We start from the raw sequence: 25,975 nt of genomic DNA, 5'->3' as shown, positions 1-25,975 counted from the left end.
CTCCCTCCCGCCTGCACTAAAGAGCAGAGTGCTGGGAGTTCAGTGCATTGCTGCTAAACGAGGGACAAAGTGGTATCTCGCCTGCTTTCTGGCCAAGTGGATTCTGTTCCTGCATCCCACCTACTCCTCGCGGCCCCCGCTGCGCGGGAGCCGCTCGAGGTTAACTTCACCAAGGAACCCCTGACTACGAGAGGAGCCGCCCATAGACGCTTTTACCCCTGCGGGACTGCGAGGACCAGCGGGCGCTGCGCTGAAGACTCGCCGCAGCTGGTCCTCTTCCCGCCCCCCTCCCGTTATATACAGATAGCGTCGGACGCGCACACGGGACGCGCGCGGGGCAAAGCGCGGAGCGAAGCCCGGGCAAAGGGCGGGCCGTTTGAGGCCGTTCGAGGACCGGAGAGACCGGGACCGGGCCACTCCTCCTGGTCGGCTAACCTACATAGGAACGGATTACCCAGATATTGGAATGTGCACCAGAGAAACTAGGAGTAAATCTTCCATGGCTGCGGCAGGAGCCGTTAAAGGTACTATTGATAATTATTTTGTTAAAGCAGGATCGCTCCTGATAGAGGACATTGAAGTACTCGAGAGACGGATTTCGCAGGAAATAGACTGGGTAAGGAGATCATCTATGGGCCCAATGGCCCAAGCCAAGACTCCCGAGCGAAGGCTAGAAGCGACCAACTTAGGACAGGGGGCTTTGAGGGCCAACCAATCACCAAATCAATTTCCCAGTAATCCAGACTTTACAATGGAGGCCTCAAGTGACCTTGAGGATATGAGCCTAATGACTCTACCTACAGGCCAAATACCCCAAACACAACTTGAAACCCCGCTTTCAATTCCTGAACTTAACACAGTTGTAGTTACTACTAGTGAGAATGATTCTGACCTAACAAGGGGTGTTAGGGAAGGAGCTATTCAAAAAAGGAAGAAAGGGGGTCAGAACAAGGGAGGGAGAAAGCCAAAAAGCCCTAAACCCAATCCTGCTAGGGATGATGTCAGTGTTGGCGATACCAATCCTGCCCTACTAGACAAGGATAGTGAAATGGTTTTACCATTAGCCACTATTTCTACGGAATATTCTAGTGACGACATCACACTGGCAGATATAGGCACACTTTTTAGGTCTCTGTTAAGTCCCCTTGAGGCTCGTCTGATAAAGATCGAGGCGAGACTGGTTAACATTGAAAAATCTACAGTCCAGCTAGCAGACTCCCTGAAACTAGAAATTAAGGGTGCCAAAGGGGACACGGACGCAAAACCCAAAAGGGGAACTGAGCCTACAACAACAATGAAGAGAAAGGGCCCAGTCACTCAAGAAACACAACCCAAATTAAATCAACATAAGATCCTCCAACCCCCGGCTAACTCTAATACAAATATCCCTCCCGCAAAAACTCAGTCTGTATTGATTCTACCACCAAACACAACTATACTTCCCAAAGATATTGCTATTCTCCCGGACAAACCACAGAGTGAACTAAAACCTCTAGATAATACACAAAATACTGCCCGGAAAACTAAATCTGTGAATCTACCACCAGAGGCGTCCCCCTACACGGTCATCTTAGCAGAGGTGCCCGAGCTAAAACCCACGGCCACAGAATCGACCGCTTCTCTTAAAAATAAAGTCATCAGCTGGCTGTCTATACACAGACCTCTCCCCCAAGGTATAATTAGTGATGTTCTCATGGTCAGACGGGTTACCTGGGTGGGATACACGAGAAAAACAATCAGAGGAGACTGCGTCCTGGTTACTTTTAGAGAACCGAGTACAGCCTCCAACATCTGCACCTGGGCCCCCGACGATCAAGGAAGCGACATCCAGTCCCTCCCTCTCTCATTCTTCTATCCCTCGAATGCATATACATCAGAGGATCAGAGATGGGGAACTACCAGGAAACGTTGGGAGAATGGGAGAGTAACCGTAGGGAGAGGAGGGAACCACATTATTATAGGAGTAGAGTCCCTGAATACTTTCCACCATATGGAGATGAGGAAGGATGGGAGACTACCACCAGGAGGAGGGGCGGAGGGGGGGGGTGCCATGAGAGGAGTCCCCGGGCCCCATAGAATCCATTACCCAGCCTACCTCCCTATCCACAATAGGTATAGCAGCCTTGAAATGGTTGACTGACAGTTTGAGCTTCAAGGGAGGGACCAGCTCCAATCTTACTGGACAGATGAGAGCGATGAAAGACCCACCCCCCTTGAACAAGCCCCGGTTGCATGGGAACACACAGAACCTGTACACTGCCAAGATCCCGGGTATTCCATAGTGGATATATCCGACTTTGACGGCAACATACGGTTGGGTCAGGGGGAATTGCCATCTTATCCCATGGCCAACAGTGGTACAAATGAGAACAACCACTCCGATATAGGGTCACCTTCTATCAGACCCCAATCTCTGACTCTGATCTCATGGAACGTGGCCGGGTTGGGCAACAAACTAGACTGTCAGGAATGGGTTTCTTTCATCAACTCAAAAAGCATTTGCCTCTTCCAGGAAACCTGGGCGAGAGAGGAGCTCACATTCCAGGGGTTCGCAGTATTCTCTAAACCAGCCAAATGGGGGGGCAGGGGAAGACCATCTGGCGGGCTGGCAATTTGGGTAGCATCCCATCTGGGCTGCCAGGCCAGCTGTCTAACTGTAGACTCAGATGATATACTAGCTGTTCTCTTGGAATGGCCAAACTCCTCCAAACTGGCGGTAATAAATGTGTATTCAAGACCTGTAGCCATGTCACGTGAATCAAATACCATCGAGGAACTCTCCGCTTTTTTAAGTGACATTCCAGGGGAACTCCACTATGTGGTTGGAGGGGACCTAAACTCGCACTATGAGCCATTATCAGGCCTTCGTGATGGACCCTCCCTTGAGGAGGATTCAAGGTGGTTGATACCTGCTCCGGTGGCACCTCCACCAAGAGCTTGGACTCCCCTAGCTCTCCAGATTACCGCCCTTACCCTAAATCAAGGCCTAAGGGCCTGTAATGGGCGCATTAAATCAGATATGCCAAGCAAATGCACTTTTAATAAAGCTGGTAGCGAATCAAGATTAGACTACATCCTCGTTCAACTGTCATCATGGTCTCAAATCATCGACTTCAAGGTTATTGATAGACGGGATAGTGACCACAATGTCCTGGAGCTTGAATATGCCCTACCAGGCATCGAGGATATGGGTCGGGGTAAACAAAGTTTAAAGTCAGGGCTACTCCTGGAAAATAATCGAAGGAGAGTAAGGTGGGCGAAACTGGCCACTAGTGGCGACAAGTTAGCTAAACTCTATGCCAGAATCACCCCGCTGCTGGAGAGGGCTTTTGCTATTGGTGAGGAACTCGGTGATGGAACCAATAGAGACTTGTTAGGGCAGAACCATGTAGAATTAATAAACACCATGGAGCTAGATCTATTCGTGAAGGGGAGGGGTAAAACTAGCGGAACAAGCAAGAAGACCTGGTATAATGCCACATGTAGGGACTCCAAACGCGAACTGCTATCTGCAATAAAGGCGGGCAGAAGCAGGGAGGAGATCCAATATAGGAGAAGGGCACACAAGAAATTGTTGGTAAATGCCAAGGCTGAATGGGACCAACAATACTGGGAGGACCTTTCTAGCGCACTTGTTACCAGAGATTTTAGTAAATTCTGGCGGATAGTTAACAACGGAACGGAGGATCTCACCTCGGCAATTGAGCCCAACATAGCCCCGAGTACATGGCAAAATCATTATCAGTCATTGTATGCAACAGAGGATGAGGTCCCGAGTGCATCACAAAACACGATAGTGATTGACCCTGAGGGTGAACTCTTTACGGAAAAAGAAGTTCGGGCTGCCATAGCGGGGTTGTCAACAGGGAAAGCCCCGGGGCTTGATGGGGTACCGGGTGACCTATTCAAGCAGGAACCAGGGGAATGGGCCCCCTATCTCCTGCTGATATTCAATGCGGTCCTCAGGGGGATGGAGGTCCCGGATACTTGGCTGGGCGCAGAGGTGGTTCCCATATTTAAAAAGGGATCCCCTCTGCTCCCAGCCAACTATCGTCCAATTAGCCTCATCGACGTATCCCAAAAGCTCTTCGGTAGGCTAATCCTGGACCGGTTGCAGAACTGGTTGGAGGAGACAGACACCTTGACCCCTTACCAGGCAGGATTTAGGAGGGGGGTGTCCACAATTGACCAAATTTTTAGGCTGAACCTCATATATTGGAGGACAGCATTAATCGAGGGCGGCACTCTGTACACAATTTTTGTGGACTTACGTGCCGCCTTCGATTTGGTGCCAAGAGCAAAATTGTGGCAGGTCATGGAGCAGATGAGTGTCCCGAAAGACATTTTGGCAATCCTGATGAGATTACATCATAACAACTTCGCACGTGTCAGGTGCGGGAGAAGCGGCAACCTAACCGAAATGTTCCCCGTTCGCAGAGGGGTGAGACAGGGTTGTGTGCTTGCACCGACCCTGTTCTGCCTCTTTGTGAATGGGGTTATTGCGCACCTGACCAGGATTGCCAACACTGATGCCCCAAAACTGACTGGCAGCAGGGTGCCCGCAATTATGTTTGCGGACGACACCCTGCTGCTGTCCAAGTCCCCGATGGGCATACAGCAGGTGTTGGGCGGTTTTCTGGAGTTCTGCACAGAAAGGGGACTTGAAATCAATCCCCAGAAAACCAAATTTATGATTCTTAACCCCATGCCCCTAAACCGCCCAAACCCCCTGCTTGGTACAGTACGCTTGGAACGGGTCCACACAATTGAGTATCTGGGGATAACCCTAAACGAGAATTTAACGTGGTCGGCACACCAGTCAAAAGCAAACATCAAATTGGCACAGATGGCGGGTGGTATCATGAGAATAGCGAGCAAGTCATCATATCGCCCACTCACCCCTGTAATCCAAATTTATATGGCCCAGGTGCGGGGGGAGTTACATACGGGAGAGAGTTGTGGGGCCATATTCCATCGCCAAAATTGCTGACCACAGAGAACAAATTCCTTAGGCAGCTCACAGCTCTTCCCTTGAGTACCCCACTCCTGCCCCTAAGGCTGGATATGGGCCTTCGGCCTATAAGGGAGGAATTAGGGCTCAAACCTCTAACCTTCTGGCGTCGCCTCTGGAGCAGTCCGGACCTCTCTACCTACAGTACTGAGTTGCAGGAATTCCTATTGTTGCCCAATGCCACTAAAATACCATGGTTAAACTACATTAAGAGAACCTCCGAGACAATTGGTCTACCAGAATTATGGTCAGATCCGGTAAACACAAGTAATAGGACGCCGAGAAAGACGCTGTCCAGAGCGTACTATGATAAAACGCTCCTCCGAGCTTTGGACAGCACTCATGAAGGATCTTTGACTCATCAATTCATAAAAATCAAAGACTCATACAAACTTGAAAGTGTCCTGGATGACATGACTCCGGCGCTAACCAGGAAATTGTTCCTGCAATGGAGGTATGGGACCCTTCCCCTGGCATCTTTTACCCCAGCATGGTCGTGAGGGCCTTCTACAGAGATCTGCCCTGTATGTGCCCATACAAAGGAGAATGATGTACATGTGGTCTTTTTCTGTTGAGCCTATCAGAAAAGCAGGAATTACTGGTTGGTCCCGCTGCTTAAAAATATGGGATTTAGAACATTTTTACCCGCATACAGAGTTTTAAGGACTGATTTATCCCCACCCATTGTATTTGCCCTATCAAAATTTTTAACTGCAATGTGGTATGCCCGAACCCGTCTGATAAAAAGAGCTGGGGACTATTGACAGACCTGAATCCTCTGATATGCTGGTACCCATTCTGATCATTATATGTTTTAATTTTTAAATGCATTTTTACACTAATGATACAATGATATTTTCTGCATTTTTTAATTAATGTGACAATTTTGTACATCTTTTATGATCATGTGATTGAAATAAAGATTTTGATGATGAATACTGTTTAACCTTGTCGTGCTGCCTGGAGAAACCGGGTCGGCGAGGCACTAACTGTGAAACCATCTGATCTCGACCTGATTATGAAGAGTGAAGTGAAGTAGGGTTCTAGTGTACAACAAGTTTACTAAACCAGTTTAAGTCCGACACTGATCTAGATTGATGACTATTCTTTACCTTACAGAGGGGGAAGGGAGAAATTAACCTTGGCATTTCCTTGACAATTGCCTAGTATAATTTAATTAAACTGAATGTAATAAGTGAGTTTCTAACTAAATGCTTGGGGATACCTGCCTGTTTCTTTGGAGGTGTAAGACTCTTTCTTCCTTAGGTGCCAAGACTGAACAACCTAGAAACTATCTATAATGTGAAGTTCCTTTGACACTTGTTAACCCCCATGTGTTAAGAAGCAGTGTATTGTTGAATTGATGGGAGGGGAGGACATTTTTGATGTGAGTAACAACCAAAAGAATATGATGGGATAAGAGAGCACAAAAGAATTTTTATAAAAGCGAACCGTATTTTTCTAAAATTGGTGTAGTGTAGTGTCATTTTTGAATGGATGGACGCTGAGATACTGTAAGGGTGTGACGCAAGTTTAACATTTTTGCCTCTAGGAATTGACTGTCTTACACTGAGCCAGGCTACCCAATGTGATCTGGAGACCCCAGGTCCAACAGTGTCTATCACTTAAACACACTAGTTCCTAATCATGTTTAGTAGTACTACATTAGTACTACTAAACGTACTACAAATGCTACTCACAAGCCTACAAGTGTAAATCTCCAATTCCGCCTATTTTATCTTTTCTATGGGGAGATTTCACACATGTAAGTTTACTACTTAGGGCCCGATTACGATGTGGGCTGAAATGGCTCCAGAGGTCAGACAGCATCGTAATTGGCTGGTTGGATTCCTTTCCAACCTACCCATTTTGATGGGGTCTGTCGAAAGGGAATCCGAATCAGGTTTCCAAATGGCCTCCGACGGGCTCGGAGCCCGTCCGCCATTCAGAAAGCCATCAGTAATCCCTCTGCTGGCCTTTTCCGGCCGAGGGATTACGATGGCAGATTCCCAAAGCGTTTCTGTGCTGGCCTTTCTGACACAGAAAGGCTTTGGGAATCTGACTTTGGGGGGCCCCCGGCAGGGCCCCCATTCGGAGGCGTAGGGGGCACCTATGGTGCCCCCCTGTTAAGCCCTGCACCCGGTGGCAGGCACGGTGCCTGCCACGGGGTGCAGGGATGAACTGCACCTCTGCTCTTTACAATGCTCCCATTGTAAAGTATAGGAATGCGACCGAACAGTGTTCGGTCACATCCTCCTTGCTGGGATGGGACCGACAACTGGAGGTTGTTCGTCTCACTTCTCAGATGATGTCGGACCGACTCAGGTCCGTCCAACATCGTAATCGGCCCCTTAGTAGTAAATATGGGAGTGGCCAGAGGGAGTGGTTGGAAAATAGGACATACTTACTATAAAATGAATGAGGTTTAGGGAGAGTAAGGACGAGTTAAGGATGAGTTTAGGGAGGGACAGACATACACACACGAAAGAGTAAGCCTATTCCTATTCACTAACTGCACTTCTAAAGTTAATACAGGCAAAAAGGACACACAACAGCAGTAAGTGTACTTCAGCTTAGAGCTGAAGTACATCCAGCACAACACATGGCCGACTATTGGTCCTGCAATACCCTTCCATAGAAAATAATCAAGGAAGGCACTTAAAGTAAAACCCCTTTGAAAAGATTGTTAATTTAAGTTATTCAAAATAGTAAAGTACGTAAATAAATTTAATTTACTGGTTACAAAAATATATCTAAAAATTAAACATGCTATTTTAATATAGATTAATATACATTTAAATGTTGGGCATTGGATATCCCGCACAGGATGGGATACAAAACTTTTGGCATTAAGGCCACCCAGTCCGATAGGGGAAGGCCATGTGGGGGATTGATTATATGGCTTAAAATCACCTTAGCCATAAGAGTTGATGTCGTCGATACAGGAACCCCTGACATTCTGGCCTTAAAAATTGCATCAACTGAAGGGGGTGAATACTACATTATCAATGTCTATAATAGACCGATAGGGTATTCCAAAGTTTCGCCCACCCTGGAAATCCTGGATACCTTTTTGAAAAGGGTGGTGGGTGAAATCCCTGTAATATTAGGGGGCGATCTAAATTGCAATTTTGAACCGATCCTTGGGATTTCCGATGTCTTTCAAGATGAAGACCAAGCATATAATATCCCCCAGCTTGACACCGTGAACTATGTCCCGTGTAGCACTCTGGCGGTTCAATTAATGAGGCTAACAGTTGATCATGGCCTCAGAGCGTGCAATGGTCGCCTTCCCTCAGATCTTATAAAACAACCTACCTTTGGGAAATCAAACAGCAGATTAGATTTTATCTTTGTTTCTTTAATTATTTGGCATTTTATGATTGATTTTAAAGTATCATTGAGGGCAGAGAGTGATCACTTTCCCTTGGAACTTTTAATTGATCCGCATATGATTAGAGACACTCATGGTCCGGCCTTATGTGAGGTGGTTGCTGATGTCCAATGTGAGCAGGCACATATAATTAATAATAATAGACGTGCCTTAAAATGGCCACATCTTTTAAGTGAGGGCAAGACCCTAGCTGCGGTTTATTCATTGTTTGACAGGACTTTTTCACCCCTAGTAGGACAACCTTTATCTACTGATAATTGTGATCACTTTGTTGAGCTACACAATGGTTTTTTTGATGAATTAAGAGTCCATATGTCCAAATTGCCGAGGAAGAACCAGCAAAATGTACGCGTGGGATGCCATGGAAAACTTTGGTATGACCATGCTTGTAAAATGGCTAAGAGGAAGCTCCTATATGCGATTAAAAGTAAAATCCAAAAAGATGTTAGACTAGCCAGGGAGGAGTATAAGCGAGTCCAAAGGGTATCACAGAAAACATGGGAAGAGTCAATTTGGGCTGATATGTTGTTTGCTGCAAAACACAATGATAATGTTGGCTTTTGGAGGTTGGTTGCAAATGGGGGACATGCCGGTAGACCTGTGAGGGACTCATTCATTGATGAAATGACATGGGTGACGCACTTCTCCAATTTGTACAAACCGTATGATAATGGTAAGGAAGAGGAGCTCCCATGTCCACTTCCATTACCTGTGTGCCTCGATTTTACTTTGGAAGAAACATATAGGGCAATCAATGAACTAAAAAATAACAAAGCCCCCGGCCCAGACAAAATATCGGGTGACCTCTATAAACACGTACCTGAAGTTTGGGTACCCTATATTAATCGTTTGTTTAATGCTTTGTCCATAAGTTGTAATTTTCCTGATAGTTGGCGTGCAGCAGAAGTTGTCCCGATTTTTAAAAAGGGAAAAAGATCTGTTCCCTCTAATTACAGACCTATTAGTTTAATGGACATTCTGCAAAAACTCTATGCTAAGCACCTACTATTTAGGATAAATGACTGGTTGGAGGAGTCGGCCATACTTTCCAAATTTCAGGCAGGCTTTAGGTCTAAGACCAGCACGATAGACCAGGTCTTTAGATTTTGTTGTCTGTTTTGGAAGTATGTTCATATTCGGAAAGGTCATTTGTATGTAGCCTTTATCGATTTGAGGGCGGCATTCGACCTTGTTCCTCGCAATCTGCTATGGAGATCGTTGAACACAGCCGGTCTGCCAGAAAGTCTTTTGGTCCACATTATTGAATTGCACGCTAGAAATCACGCAAACATCAGATGGGGTCCGAAAGGTGAACTGACGCGTGACATCCCGATCAAGCGTGGTGTCCGACAGGGATGCGTCCTGGCCCCCACCTTGTTTTCTATTTTTGTTAATGATGTGCCTGATTATCTTAACACTTGCAATAACGATTCACCACAACTGAATGGAGAGAGAGTGCCTGCGTTGCTCTTCGCGGATGATACCATCCTAATATCCCAAACCAAGAAGGGCCTCCAGGCACTCTTAAACTCCTTCAGTAGCTACTGTGTGACCAAAGGGCTAGAAATAAATGTTGATAAAACAAAATGTATGGCTCTAAATCCTATTAGACCGGATAAAGGGAACCTGACCCTGAATGGGGAAACTCTGGGTACTGTGGAGAATTTTACTTATTTGGGGGTAGTACTCGATTCTAAGCTAACATGGGAGGCGCAAATCGAGAAAAGTAAGGTGTCATACGCCCATAATGCAAAACCTATAATCTGTAGATTGAATGCTAGTACAAGTAAAAGTATAACTCCCGTACTAGAACTTTTTAAATTTAAAATTCAATCTGCAGCCTTATATGGGGCTGAGATATGGGGACCTTGGGCCAGGGAGAGTTTTCAAGGCCTCGATAATAAATTTATGAGATCAATTGTAAAGGTCCCAACCAGCACACCACTAATACCTCTCCTTCTCGATTTGAACTTCAAACGAACCGACCATCTAACTATCATAAGACCGCTAATGTTCTGGATAAGGATTTGGTCCACTCCGGAACTGGTAGATTACAGAAACGGTCTTCAAGAAGTATTGAATTTAGATTCTTTCAATTCCCTTCGATGGTTCGGGCATGTTAAAAAATGGTTCGACAATCTGGGGTTGAGTGCGTTCTGGGATAACCCAGAGAATCTACCAGCTCTTGCTAAAAATACGGTAAAAAGAGCATATTGGTGCTTCATGAATGACAGATATATTCATGATAGTAGAATCGGCACCCTAACTAAACATTTTTTAACCTTCAAAAGCGAGCCATGTTTTGAATCGTTCTTGGACGAAATAGAGCCTCCCCTTGCCAAGACTCTCTTCCTGAAGTTCAGGTATGGGAACCTCATGCTGAATTCCAACATTGAGCGTTGGACAAATAAAAAACTGGACTGTCCTAATAGTACAAGTGAGAGATGCCCTATGTGCTCAGATTTATGTGAGGAGAATGAGGTCCATATGTTGTTTATATGCAAAGCATACCTGAAAGCTCGAAAAAGATGGCTCAAACCTATGTGTGCTCTTCTAGGAACTAGATCTTGTCTTACAGCATACAGGATCCTAAAAACAAATACTGCACAGTTCATTGTATTCAGTACCAGTAGGTTTCTTTACTCAGTTTTTTTTGTCCGAAAGAAAATGGGACAGGTGCTTTGAAGATGGATAGATTTTAAATAGTGAACTTTGCTGCTAAAAACTGTATTTGGTCGCTGAATGAACTATGTTTTTGATTTATCTGGTGAGAATTAATCTTATACCCTATTATTGTAACTATTGTCTTAATTGATTTCACGCATGTATTATGTTCTAAATGTATGAGCCAATGAATGTATATATGTGTGTCTTTTATGGCCGACGGCCGAAATAAAGAAATAAATAAAAAAAAAAAAAATTTTAGTTCTTATTAAAATATATTACATTACTTTTAGTTAACTCTATACATTACTTTAAATCATAAAAATACATTTTTAAACTTTAGGTGGGGTTTTTTCATTCCAACTTCAGAGAAATCATTTTAACGTATTATATTTAAAATAAATAAATTGAAAATTTAAGATTAAGTTATTGATGCTGTTCCATCTGTGTTCTACCTTTTTAAAAAAAAAAAATCCCAATATACAGTCTTGTTTTCCAGAAAAATACTTGTAATATTTTGCTTCATGTTTTATAAGCTTTTTTTACTTTCTCTATATTTTTACAAGAGGGAGGTCCCCACCAGCTTGGCAACCCTATGGTAAAGTACAGGGAAAATTAAAATAAGGTTATAAAACTTGAACAATTTTAAAATGTGTATGTTAAATATTAATATAAAATACTTGTATTTATTCATTTTAAATTGAGAACAAAAAGCAATGCTACACCAGTATCAACAAATGTTATTAAATATTTAATTGGCTCGACAAATCCACTGGACTGCTCGCATTTGCGAGGTAAATTTTATGCGGTCGAGCTATTTTTAGGCCTTACTCGCCCTTTCTGGCGAGTAGTAAAACATACCAACTTTTGTCCTCAGTCTTTGAAAACGGAGCAAATGTGACAAGATAACAAGATTTAAAGGCCTTTTTATTGCTCACAAAGCAAATGAGCAATAAAGATGCCTTTAAATCGTGTTATCTTGTCACATTTGCTCCGCTTTCAGAGACGGAGGTCAAGTAGGTTACTGTTAGGTCGAGGAGATTTTTCAAGGTACTAGACCTGCAGGACTAGTACCATTTTTCAGATTTTTCGAGCCCTGAATTAGTTTAAATATTTTAAATTAAATATTGTTTATAAGGTTTATTAGCAACAAAAAAAAAACAAGCTCACAGGAGCTCCCAGTGGTGCCATGTAGTGGTACTGGGCAGGTGTCAGCGAAGACATGAAGTTCAAATGTCTTTCATAGAACTAAAATTGGAATTTGGAGTGATAAGAGGAGAAGGACACAGCCAACACATGCGTCACCCAAACGTATTTTGCCAAAAACGTATTCAAAGGTATCAAGACCAACTCAGTGCAATTCAACTAGGCACAACACACAAATAATGTAATTTATTACCACAAACAGGGTAGTGAGGCTTCATTCACAATGTCTCGTCCCTCCTATTTGATTGCTAGTCAAAATGCTAGCACAATTAAAACTCTTAAGGGTACCAAGATATCCTGGAAGAGTGGGTGCTGCATGGGCCATGGACTAAGCAGAAAATAGGCCTTACAGAAGGGCATGGAGACTAGGGGAAAGTTCCACACGGGTATGTATTTTCAGCAACTTGTATCTGGTCCTGGTAAAAAGGGCAAGTACAGACACAACAAAATGCAGGCTATGCTTAACAGCCACATACGCAGTTTTCAGCGAGTGCCTCCCATGCAGATTTTGATTATCCTGATGCTTGTCACCAAAAAAGATGTCATGCTGCTTTGTGCAGTATTAGAGAAAATACTTTCAGCAAAAAGCACTGCACCAGTGGCAGTTACAGTATAAGAAAATGCACTTTTCAACCAGCTGATTTAAAGCACCATGTAAAAAGCCATACTCAACCTTTGTGTATTAAAAGAGTTATACAGAGCCCCCTGCAGAAATCAGATGGACGTGCTGAAGTATTGCATTTGACTACTTAATCACAAAATCAAGATACAAAAGATAAGGGATTACGCAGAACACTAAGGGTAACAGGTCAGCTGTTTTCCACTATTATATCAAGGAAGCAAAATCACATGTACAGATAATAAACATTCCTTCTGGAAATACTATATCCTTTGCAATTATTCCCGTTTAAGGAGACTGCTACCATCCAACAAAAAAACATGGCATACAAGCTTGTATAACCAAGCTCCTTCTAAATCATTGTGTATCTGATTTATGGAACACACTCCACAGTGCCATTCTCTCACACAATCATACACCTATTCAGCAGCAATTGAAATTATGACACATTTCTTTCACTTCTTGTAATTTCCCTGGAGATTATCAAGGTCAGAAGGCACACAATTGTTTTTAGGCATGACTAGAAAGCATTAACTCCCTCCTTGGGCATTTCACTTCCCAAAATATTTATTCCAAAATACATTCAGGAATGCGATTCTCTTTTGTTTGCCTTTGCCCCTATAGTAAGAAATGCAAGTATTAGGCTAGAGGAGATTAGGCTTTGAGCCACCGGCATGTAAATTCTCAGGTCATTGCTGCAGTGTACACAAGAGATGTGTGTATCAGTCAGTACAGCTTTACTTGATTCAGTGAGCAAAACAGCATCATGAGAACGGGTTAGGAAGTGTGTAGACCACTGAAGGGCAACAGCAGACATATAACAAGCATTGGAAAATACATTAGGTCTTATGTGTTCTTAGGGGGGGGGGGGGTTCTCTGTATCCTGGTCTGTTACTGGTTGCCTGTGTTCAGCTTTGGAGGCAAAGCTCCTTACATGTAAATATATCATTCCTCCCTCCCATCTCCTCTTAATTCCACAATTGTGTCAGTACTGTGCTTCTCTGTTCCTCCCGCTCTGCTGATTTTATTTATTTAGCCTTTTTCCACTTTACGATGTGTACAGTAGTTGGGCTCGTTTTTGGTAGGATATTTGGTTCGTTTTGGGCTCCCTTTTAAAAGGGAGATTGGGCTTGTTTGCTTTTTCTCCACTTGTGACCTCGCACTCAACTAGGGATTGTTGAGTATTCTTCATTTTGTATTCGTGAGGATCGTCATGTATGTACATTTAAATGTTTTGTTTTAATAACAATGACAACTGTCATGTTGATATATGTAAAAGAGATATGGTAGAGATATAAATGTCAGTATGTATACTGAATACCGTTCTATAAGGTAATATTTAGTATTAAGACAAAAATTATGTTCACGTACTTTAGTCAAAAAATTGTTTTTCTTAATCATTGCATAGGGTCTTCTAAAACCAGCGTGCCTTAAAAAGGTTCGACCATGCACAAGCTCTACCATTCAGCAGGACTAACTTGGCCGCCATATTCAAAGTGTGTACAAAATAAACGATACAATATGCCAGCCAAATTACATATTTTTAAAAGTGTTCATTAAAATATCACTACCATATGACTCAGTGCTAAACATTACTTTTCGCCACCACATATTCATAAATGTAATTTACGTCACGCAGCTCGGATTACTTTGGCCTTGTTTGCTCTTTCTTTTGTGTCCATGACGCACCAACTCTAGTATTGTTCTCTCTTGTTATGTCTACGGACTGTCTGCCAGCAGGGGCCGTATTCAGAAGTGGAGGGAGCGCCCAGGGCAGAGAGCTTGCTGATGGTGATGCAGGCTAAAGTGCGACAGACTTCAACTGCTGTGCTTTGATCCACTTATCTTGCTGCTGCTTCCTTATTCCTGAACTCGCCGCGATCGCCCGGGTAGCATGAAGGGGACTGTTAATTTCAAGGAGTGCTTAACCGCATGCGTGCGGGCGGAATTCCGCTCGTACGCTGACTTTTTTAAAAGCGCACTTTACGTGACGAGCTGGGCTCGTCATGAGCGTGCGAGGAGGCTACCTCATGACGAGCCCAGCTCGTCATCAGCGTCGAAGGGGTTAAAGGACTCTCCCCGTTCCCATTACGAAAGGGCCCTGATGTCCTTTGCATTTCTCGCACTTCTCACCTATACACCATTGATGGCAATTTTTGTGTACCTGGGCTAATGGGCAGTACTGCAGGCCTAGAAGATGTCTTTAAGACATTGCTCAGACATGCACGGCACTCATCTACTGAACTTATTAAAAACGTTTGTTAAGGGTAGTGCACATTATCATATTAATAATCTCTCATTAAAACCAGAAGCTAGTCTTGTGATGTTGATGAACCCCCGTGGCTCAAGATTCTTGTTTAAAACGTTATAAAAATGTATTTGGATTATGTCAAATCAAGTTATTGATGTGGTTTGGTGCCGGATGAAAGGCTGCCCTTATTTAAATTAACGGTTTCAACCATGCCATGCGTGTTTTACATGCCAGTAATGCACTTTTGAAAATGCAAATACCTACTTATAAATAAGGCCTCCTTCTTTGCGCATATAATCACATCTTAAACCCATTATCAAAATAAACAAATCTATTATTTGGATCTAACAATATGACCTTAAACGTAATTAAATTGTAGCAGACGTCAACAATTTATTAATACAATGCGCCAACAGGCTCTGCGAAAATAATTTTTAAAACAATGTGCCGCCATGCTTCGTTCTCAATAAAAATCTCTCTGATCCTGAACTAAATTGAAGTTAAAAAAGAAAGCTATGTTGCCTGCTACATTTGAATTTTAATGTGGTACTAATATATGGTTATTGTTTATGGTGCAAATGTGCACTAAATGCCAAGGTTATTGTAATTATGCAACATAAACACCAAAACAATGAGGTGGTGTTTAAGTAATTATTTGTTGATACAAGGTGAATTAGCACTTTTGATGTATGCATAACTTAACATTGCACACATTTTTTGTTGTCCATGCTGCATAATTACAATGTCCCTGATGTTTATGTGATTTTACACAATGTTGCCAATTTGAAATAATGTACTAACATGGTCCGTTTGAGACATAAACAAATGTTTTCAACCATAAATTAATAATTTAAATTGAAATCCATTCAATCTTTCATAACATTTTGATCCTACCAGTAACTTTTTTGCATTTTTTCTAAATGGTTGATATATATCTGTTTTAATATATATTGAGCCGAAAATAAAATAATTTACTTAGAAATCCACGCCACATCACACAATTCCACACCACATAATTCAACAACAAACAAAGCCAATTCAACCCATCTCTCCGTCGCACTTCCACCAACCTTATCATTTCTCCACAACACTCCAACTACCCCCTCATCTCTCCTCACACTCCCACTACCCCCTCATCTTCCAATCCCACCTCCTTTCTCATCCCACCCTATCTATAATACCTGCTCACACATGCTAACTTCCTATGTGAAGTGAAGTAGTGTGGCTCACTGGTTAGAGGCGGCAGACCCGAGAGCAGAGGACGGCCCGGGACCAGGGTTCGATTCCCGGCGCGGCAGGTTTCTGGACCAGGGTCAGCGGACTCGATAATTCTCTCGCCTCGGTGCCCACTCTGATCAGCGATCACACTCGGCAACTCTGGGCATAAGCTTGCCTCATCTTCACTAACGGCCCCACCAGACCGCCGGGGATGCCTGGTCTCACCCTGGAGATACCCATTAAGGGACCATCTCTCAGGGAAGCCAGGAAGGGTTTCGCAGCGGTCGAAGCGCCTTGGGACCCTACGGGTAAGTAGTGCGCTATATAAATGCCTATACATTTACATGCTTCCTCAGACTGTACACTAGTCCACCTCTCACCTCCTCACCCACCCCGCCTGGGTGCCCCACCCACTCATCCCTCTAGAGAGAGATCTCGTACCATATCTCATCCCTCTCTCTTGCTCTCTCATGCACTCTTCCCTTTCTAGCTACTGTCGGCAGCTCTCAACCCTATCTATTCACCATGCCACATAATTCCACTACACAAATACATCATACAATACCACCCCACACAATTCCACAACTAACAATTCAAATCTAACTCACATAGTTTAACTCCACACCACATACATCCACAACACTCAAATCAAAAAAAGACCATGGGTAAAAGACATCATCATTTACAACACCAATAGCTCTACCTCTCACAAATGCGAGACCTATTGCATTGCAAATGCTTGTTTCTTATGTTGTGTGGTGGGGATACAAAAGAGACAACGGGAAGGGGGAGTGGGGGGGAAGAAGCAATATATTACAGCTGGAGGGTGAACTGTGGGAGGGAAGAAGCAACATGGACACGGGGGTTAAAGAGGAGCAAGCAACATGGACACAGGAGTGGGAGTGAAAGAAGCAAACCGAACATGGGCGTGGGAGGGGAGGGGAAGAAGGAAATAGTTCCTCAATCACAGCGCGAGCAGCAGAAGGACAATAATCAAGATGAATCAATCAGTTCTTGGTCCATTCTCCACACTCAAAAGAAGAGGATGTGAAGCCAGTACGTGCTGGCAAATTAGGAGACAGCTAATAAGAGAGACAACAAAGCCAATGAATGGTAAGTAATTCGCAGACTCCAACGCCCTTGTTGCATCTAATATCGCTCACAAGCGAAAGAGCATGCACGCTGTATTAGACAAGACCTAAAAAAGGGCAAGATCTGCAGCTGTAAGTGTAATGTGTGGTGCTCACTGGTAATCGGGACTACCATATAAGTACAGAGATTAAGCATCAGTTGCATAAGTAAAAGAAAAAAAATGTTCAACTGCTATACTTGAATAAAGTCTTTTACAACACATTTTATAAAAAAGATGCTGGAGACGGCACTGGTATATAAGTTTAAAAAACACCACCTCAGTAGAACAAGATCACTTAATGCGATTAACCAGTATTGTATTGTACATGAACTGAATGCAATGGTTCTAGAACTTCTGGAAGGAAAGCATTCATACAGCCCTGGACATTGTGAACACTATCTGAGATAAAATAGCCAGCGAGTAGCCAACGTGATGTAATCGGTCATCTTCCCTTTTAAGCAGTGAATATATATGATGCTACAGCCTTATAGATCTCCGGCTGGTCAGTTCTATAATAGAAGTGAAAGGGCATTCGTACAGCTCCTCATACAGTATTTTAAAATTAGGGGGCAGAGGTAAGACCTTCGGGGTGAGGGGTGTGCTGCTAATAAATTAACACAGAATAGCATAAAATGTGTTAAAGTTTCTTGGCTACCCAAGAAACATTATCACATTTCATCTCTCTGTCTGAAACCTTTGGAACAGATTTAATGTATGATTGAACCTGTAGTATGCCTAGCCTAAATCTGAGGTATGGGGCCCTTTTCTTACGCGGTGAAATCAAGTCAAGGAAATGCTCCCAACGGGGTCAGCTTTATGTCCAGATAATAAGGTACTTTTTGTAGCCTTGTGCTTTAGCCACATGAAAGCCCAGAACTTCCTTTTCACTGATGGTAAAGATGCATTACTTGGCGTATGTATTGGTATAATGAAGTGTATACATTTGGGTATTCTGCAATGTGTAAATGTTTATGTTTTATTATTGTATGGCTTTATTGTAAAGCAAAATCAATAAACTTGACAGGACTGCCAACCGTCAACATTTTTTCACATGCCAACCTCAGACATGCTCAGCTTTCACAGGCCACTTTCTATCTAATTCAAGGACTCCTTACCATTATCCATTTTGAAAACAATTGAAGGAGATACCCTCACTCCCATTGTTACTTCAAGGTAAAGAACCTTCCCCATGATCTTCAAGAAAGGGCAGAACTTTCCATTACTAAAGAAACCTACCTTGGACCCTAACGATGTTGTCAACAACCACCTCACTACCCATCGAATTTTAACCAGTAAAATCATTGAGAAACAAGCATTTACAATGCAACGGTTTCGCCTTTGGAAAAGTTAGAGCGATTGGCAATGTAAAGGACAATGCCATTTATTTATCTGTTTTCAAAACCAACACAAATACAAATGTTGTCATTTACAATGCCAATAGCTCAAACTTTTCCAAAGGCGAAACCGTTGCATTGTAAATGCTTGTTTTGAATGAGCGGTCAATGATGAAAAGGCGAGATTTTACACTTGTGATGAGGAAGGAAGTGGTCCATCCACTTTAATTTAGAGGTGATCTCTCTTGGGTGTGGACCTGTAGGATACTTGACTAAGAGAATAAATTCAGTATAGAAGGTCATCAAATGAAGGGAGACTCAAGCTATCCGGGATTGGAAGAGGGAAAGTCAGCCATTGAGTCACTCGATGGCTGTGCTTTAGGAGACTTCAGACTCACTTAAATATCTCTGACATACTGATGGATCCTAATGTCCTCTCTAAAGAGCACTGGCAAGAACATCGATGTTAAGGCAACTGGGAGCCGCTTATTTAGAAGCTCACAAGTGTGCAAGGTGGTGCTGACTTAAGTATGATTGATATTTTGGGAAGTACCAAGCAAGGCAAAATGTTGTTGCGTAGAATCACTGTGCAGACTTCAGTCTGTTCCTTCTGGATCAGCCATTCTGGAGTTGTGGCACACTCCCGAGCCTGTTCACACAGACAAGAGAGTTTGCCATGGTGCACATTCCAGAGCAGGTGTCGCCAACGAGTAGCTCTCAAGATATCTGTGAGTAGCTCTCCTGTGTGCAGCCAGCTATGATTATCGAAGCTTTTGTTTGGTTGAATTATTATATGTATATCAGAATTAAAAAGCATGTATTCAAGACGCAAATTTGTGTATTTTCACAACTCATAAGCTGATGTCTGTAGAAAAATAGTTGAATCTTTAAAGTGTGGTTAAAGCTATTAGAGTTTGAGAGATGTATAACTACTATTTATACCTTGGTGCCCGGGGGGTTGCAGCTATGGTTTGTATGTACTACACATGCAAAATCATATCAAATTGTCAAAAGCCTTTTTGATATTATTACTGGAAACCCTGCTTATGCACCGATGTGATCACTGCTGACACTCTTGAATGGGATGTTCACTTTTATATCACTAGTTTTAAGTAGCTCGGGATGATTTTCAATGAATTTAAATAGCTCGTTACAGAAAAGGTTGGAGACCCCTGTTGCAGAGACAGCTCACATAGATAAGACAGCCTGTCACCGTGCGCACACACTCAAGCCTGCTCCTTCAACAGCAGTCAGTCGGCATAGCTTTTCGAGGTTTCCTCGCTGTTCAGCTAATTGAGCCGCCAGTAACGGCAGCAACCACAAAAGGCTACAGACTCATTAACCGCAACAACAATAAAGCTAGCGCCCGGCCAGCAGGCCCTTTGTATAACCACTGGCTGCATGTACGAGTCAGCCAGTCATGGGGTGCGTCCGTGCTATGGAGCACACTTCTTTACATTACGTGAGCGTCAAGCACATCACGTTTGAACACTTTATCTGATTCCGAAGTGGGTTTAGAGACTGGACGCAAAGAAAAGAAACTCTAATCTAAATTAATTAGCTTTCACATGCATTTAATATTAGGAGACAAAGTAAAAAGACACTTTCAATCCAATCATGAGTGTCTGCGTCTTTGTCCCTTATCTTAATAAATAATCTCTGCTAGTTAATACATAAATAGCGCGGTGTGTACACAACCATCTAAGGCTAAGCACACACACGACTAACGCGGAGCATATACGAAGTTGACCCTCTCGGGACATATATTTTTAGGAATCGATCCATTGTATGGCGACCCCCCTGAGCAGGCACTCCGTGCACGTCCATGGTATTTTAACGCCATAGGCACATGCTTCACTACTACAGTGTATATGCTATGCAGAATCTACAGGGTTAATGGTGTGCCTTCACGCCATGCGACACCAATGAAAAATACTTGGTTAATGATGCTCACCTGGTGCTCGTTTGGGAAAAGACTGGGGTAAGCTGTGAGCATACTAACATACTCCCTTGATCCCCTAGGGACATACATGGTTAGTTCTACATACATGCTTAAGGGCTCTCCTTGGCACATATACGGTTAGCTGTATATGCAAACTAGTTAGCAGTGCATCGATGCTCTGGAATTCCAACGTGCAGACAAAGTTAGAATTAAGTACGTGCTGTCGAGTCCTCACAATATACATATGTGGATAGTGCTGCATATGTGTTCTGAGCAGTGTTCAACCCTTCTGGTTTGGCGAAGGTGGGGGGGGAGGGGGTGGTACATACAAGACATTCCCCCTGCTCGGACGTTTGCTTTAATAGAATACAGTAAGGTAGTTCAGTGGGTCGAGAACAGGCCCAGTGGCATGATCAACCAAGATTTGAATCCACGTAGGATCGACTCAGCCTTTCACCGTTGAAATAAGTGATCAGTGCTACTCATTTTGCTTCAGGAGGCTCCTGCCTCGAAACTGCAGACAGTCATCATAGAAGATCAAAGAGTGTGACATTAAGAGGGCTAAAAAGGGGGGCCTGTAACCACCTCTCAACTTGGAGATGAAACATCTCATGACTTGACTGTCAGTCAGGTTAAGAAGAAGGGGAGAGTTCTTCACGGGGAATCCCTGATGTGAGCAACTCCACAGAAGTAAGACAGGAACTAAAACCAGTGAAAAAACATTAATGTGCCTTTTTAGGTATAGGGGAAAAGAGTAATGTGGCACAACAGAGTACATTTTTGGCAGGTGAAGGATTCTAGAGATTACCAAAGAAGGACAAAAATGCTAAGAAGATGGTTGTATGAAAGGGCACGCACTGAGTTTGGGTTCATGAGAAGTTGCTACGGGTCCTAAAGGTTATAACTGGGCCTCATTTAGCTGTGTAACACGTATTGATTGAGTTGTAAACAGTACCTTGCAGGAGGACCCCGTCTGGGGTGGATACAGCAGGTAGGAAATTATGGTTTCCAGATCGGAGGGTCACAACTCACATGAGCTAGCGTTGAATGTGTAATATGGCCGTGGTTTCTCAGCAGCAACAAGTGCTCTTGTGGGTATGTCACATTGGTTATAGAGTGTACCTAACAAAATAGTAATAAAGATTTAAAGGGAGGGTGTGTGTGTGTGTATATTTAACAGAAAGTGCAATTGTTTAACAGATTAGGGCAACTTACTTTGTGATGTACTATAATATAAAATGTCATTCTTATACAGCATGTGTGAACTAAGCAGACTCCCATTTGACCGAGAGGACTGCTGGATAAGGTATTTGTTTAACCAGCTCACACTTATATATTACCTATATATTTTCCACCAGCAACTCCCCCAATTCGATCCAGACTTTTCAGTCCACCGTGCTGTCATTAGTGAATGGATGAATGCTGTAAATATTGACAATAGATGACAGGATACTTCTAGTTGATTACATGTAGATTTATTGTAGGACACAGCTGAGTACACACCTCGCCAGCTGACCAGACCATCAACTGACACCGGTAGAACACTCTGGTACAGGTTAGAACACACACAGGTATTCAGGGAGACTGAGGAGGAAAGAACACTAAGGAAGTGCTAATGACTACTGTCAGCCATATTACATGAAGAATCAATATACAACAATGAACAGCAACCATCTAAAACTTAGAACCAGCTCTGTCTTATCCGGGTTAACAGGAGGTATTCATAAAAATCCCTGGGGCCCTAATTTTTGGCCCAAGGAATTGGGTCAACACCCATCCCCTTCTAGTTCGGCCAAGAGCCTTGGGGTAACTATCAACCAGGACCTTACTATGAAGTCCCAGATCTATTTATATAATTTCCACTTGTTTCTTCCATCTGAGGAAAATAAAAAAGATCCAAAGATTACACACCCAGAAAGCTCCGATTCAGGTTACTCTTGCCATGGTTGTGTCCCATACTGACTATGCCAACTCGTATTTTGGCATAGCCTTATATTGATCAAAAGGCTTGCAGCTAGTACAGAACCAAGCTGCGCGTCTGATTTTCACTCAAGCCAGGAACCACCATGTCACTCCGCTTCTGAGGAAGCTACATTGGCTCCTGATTACTCAACGCTGCGCCTTCAAAGTCTGCTGCCTCATTTTCAAATCTCTAAATGGAAGAAGTCCTACATTTTTGAACAGTGATTATAAGGCATGAACCCACATGTAATATGCGCTCGGCCCATAAGCAATTCCTGTCCACTCCCTCATTTAAATTGAAGCATGTAGGCGGTGCAAGGTTTGCTATCCTGGCCCCTAAACTTGGGAATTCGCTTACTTCTGAAATTCGCTTTTGCACCGACCTCCTAGGTTTTAGAAAACTTCTTAAAACCTGGCTGTTACGGCATGCTTATGAGTAACTCCTTAAGGCACACGTATCCATCAGGGTAGCGTCATGAAACCATCCCGGTGTACGCGCGCTATATAAATTCATTTTAGCTTCACATAACTTACTGTCCAGAAGTAATAACCAAATATGCCCGATAGTAAAGGACTTGCTTATTGCCACCACCATGAATATCTTTCTATTCCACAGACCAAGTGTTGGCGTTCAAATAGAGTATCTGGGGCTCACACTACTAGAGAAAGTGCTATTACCTGGGAAGTGTATGATCTGGTATTGCCATTTACCCGATCATGACCTTATAAACCCTAACATACAGCATGGACCGAGCTGCTGGTAAACGGTCAAATAAAGGCTGCAGATTTTCACTCAATCATACTAACAATCCCCAAAAGGTCCAACAATGCCTTAACATTTCACTTGCTTTATTTAATGTTGGGTTCTCTAAATAGACGTCCTTTTGGTAGAAAGCTGCCCCTTCACACTTCTGAGATGGCTTTCCCAAAGGAAGCTACAAGAGATCATTAACCCTGCTATGAAGTACTCATTTTAAGCCCCTTTGGTGTAGCGACGACCATTTAAAGCTGCCATAGTTTTCACAAGATCCCATCTTCAATTTCAAGGTCTCCATTTGGAGCACACTGACAGAGTATAACACGGTCACATTACCCAGGCAATATACACACAATTGCTAATGATGCCTATCTGTACAATACGTGCAAGATAACGTGGCCGTGCAGAAAAAGTATAATTTGTCACCACGTAGTACATAATGTTGGCATGATCCCAAGCATGGCACAATATTGACACCACCCAGCGACGTGGCACAGTTAAGTTAAGGCACATTACTCTGGCTAGCACAATAATGGCTGACACTACGGTGCAAAACTCGCCAATTCAGTGAATATACCCAGTGATGAGGTCTGAATGTATTTATTTGTATATGTTGTGTGACTCAGTGTTGGTTTAAAATCAATTAATTTCAAAATATGATGATTTTGTCTACTGATTTAGTTACTATCCTGTCAACCCAGAGACTTGGGTCCTAATCCCGCTCACTCAATATATCTAAACTTTAATACTTCTACGTAAATAATGATCAATAAGTCTTCAAACTGGAAATAAGGATTGCTAATGTGTGAAGTAAAAATAAAAATGACTACTGCCCAAAAGTTATGTTTTCAACACACTCCAATAAATATTAGGTTATCTGACAGTTATATCCACGCAGGACACCTCCTAAAAGGCCTAATGCATCAAAAATAAAGTCGTTGCCAATCACTCTTCTGTGTACAACTCCTCTTCTGTAAGAGCTGTCCCTGGCGCAACAGAAACGTTCTCTGTAAGGAACTAAGCTGCTAGATGATAGGTTTGCGCTGTATTAAAAAGTTAAAATAAATAAATAAAAGTACGCTGGTCACAAGGAAAACTCTGTACTGGGCACCGCGGAGTCCTAGAATGATGTACGAACTGACTACTAGTCTTGCCCCAGCACAGAGACTTCCTATTGCCTCACCTGCAGCACAGTGGCCTCTTTACTTACCCCTTCCTCTGCGTGAGCAATCCACCCTCACCCCTCCCTGATGCGGCCTTTAATCCTAATCCCTTCCTGTCCCAGGCTCGCCGGGCACTGTTTACACGTACAGTGCAGGCCGCACTCTTCCCCTGTGCACATAAACAGATCTGTTAACAAGTGGCAGGACCAGGCTCCCAGCAACCACCTGAGCCAGGGAGGTCTTTAAAGCAAGCCCTTTGAGCATTTAAACATATTTCGTAAAAACGAAGACATTGGCACATAATGTGAGCAGTGTTCTACCAGCACAGTGTTGAAAGCCCTGCTTAATGTTTAGTTAGCTCATGGGACAGCGTTTCTTCCACCTCACAAAGAATCAGTGGAGGTGGCCGTTTACAGTGCACATAAATAAAGTAAAATGGTTCGGATTTCTCCACGCAGACTATATCAACTTCTCGGATCCACATCTGCCCAAAAGATAAATAAACTCAAGAGATAATATACGTCTTCCACAGTAACCACCACATTGAAATGGAAGCGATAATATGGTTCCCAAAAAAGTATATGTAGCCCTAACTAGTCCACAAACGGTACCGAACGACATTACCCCCGCACCAGAGGTGACACCGACGAGATGTGTAGAACCAAAATGACCCCCACTAGAAAAGCCAGCAACACGTTAAACCTCATAGATGGGGCAGGCAAAAGGGTAGAGCACGGGCCGAGAAAAAGACAGTACCCAAGTAGTGCAGACGAAAAAACGTGACAGTTGCAAGGGACCGTGACACAAAGTTAAGGAGCAGATTGAGTTACCTGGACAACGGTAACACGTACGAGAGGCACAACCACTACAACAAGAGCTTCAGAAACGCACATCCTGATAAATTCACAGTTGATGTTCGCACCTTGAAACCTGTTTGTTAATGTACCTTCACGATGAGATCTTTAAAATACGTCTGCACCCTGAAACACTCAATGTGCCCGCGCCCTCAATCCCACCGAGAAGCCTGATGAGCACAACAATAACTTCGTGTACTGCCAGCTTTCTTGTCTTGCGTACTAGAGTTCGTGTACCTGATACACACCTCACTCACTGTTGTACCTCTGCGAGTCTTCACACTCACCTCAAACCTGCTCTTAGTGACCCCGTTCATCTCTCTCCTCATGGTCCGGCTCTCGGTGCGCGGCGGCTTCGGCCTCCTGTGGCCCCCAGGCTCTTCCGCCTCTCTGCACCAGGGCCCGGGTGTACGGACCTCTGCCCACCTCGGGGGGCGTCGTCCACCCTCGCTGTGCCGCGGTCCGGCA

General features: G+C 43.4%; 1 protein-coding gene across 4 annotated transcripts in view; it reads right to left on the bottom strand.

The window, feature by feature from the left end:
* The window catches only part of UBE3C (ubiquitin protein ligase E3C), a 1,115,457-nt gene that overhangs the window by 1,078,465 nt on the left and 11,017 nt on the right, over positions 1-25,975 (bottom strand). The window contains exon 1 of one of the 4 annotated variants that reach the window (XM_078663267.1): positions 17,325-17,421. The exons of the other annotated variants lie outside the window; for them this stretch is intronic. The gene's annotated coding sequence lies outside the window, so the exon portion shown is untranslated. Of the gene's footprint in view, positions 1-17,324; positions 17,422-25,975 lie in introns of those variants that run through there. 4 annotated transcript variants of the gene reach the window in all.

Source organism: Lissotriton helveticus, chromosome 10 (genome assembly GCF_964261635.1).
Source record: "Lissotriton helveticus chromosome 10, aLisHel1.1, whole genome shotgun sequence".
Taxonomy (NCBI): domain Eukaryota; kingdom Metazoa; phylum Chordata; class Amphibia; order Caudata; family Salamandridae; genus Lissotriton; species Lissotriton helveticus.
The sequence above is the reverse complement of the archived record's forward strand: the minus strand, read 5'-3'. Positions and strand labels throughout refer to the sequence as shown.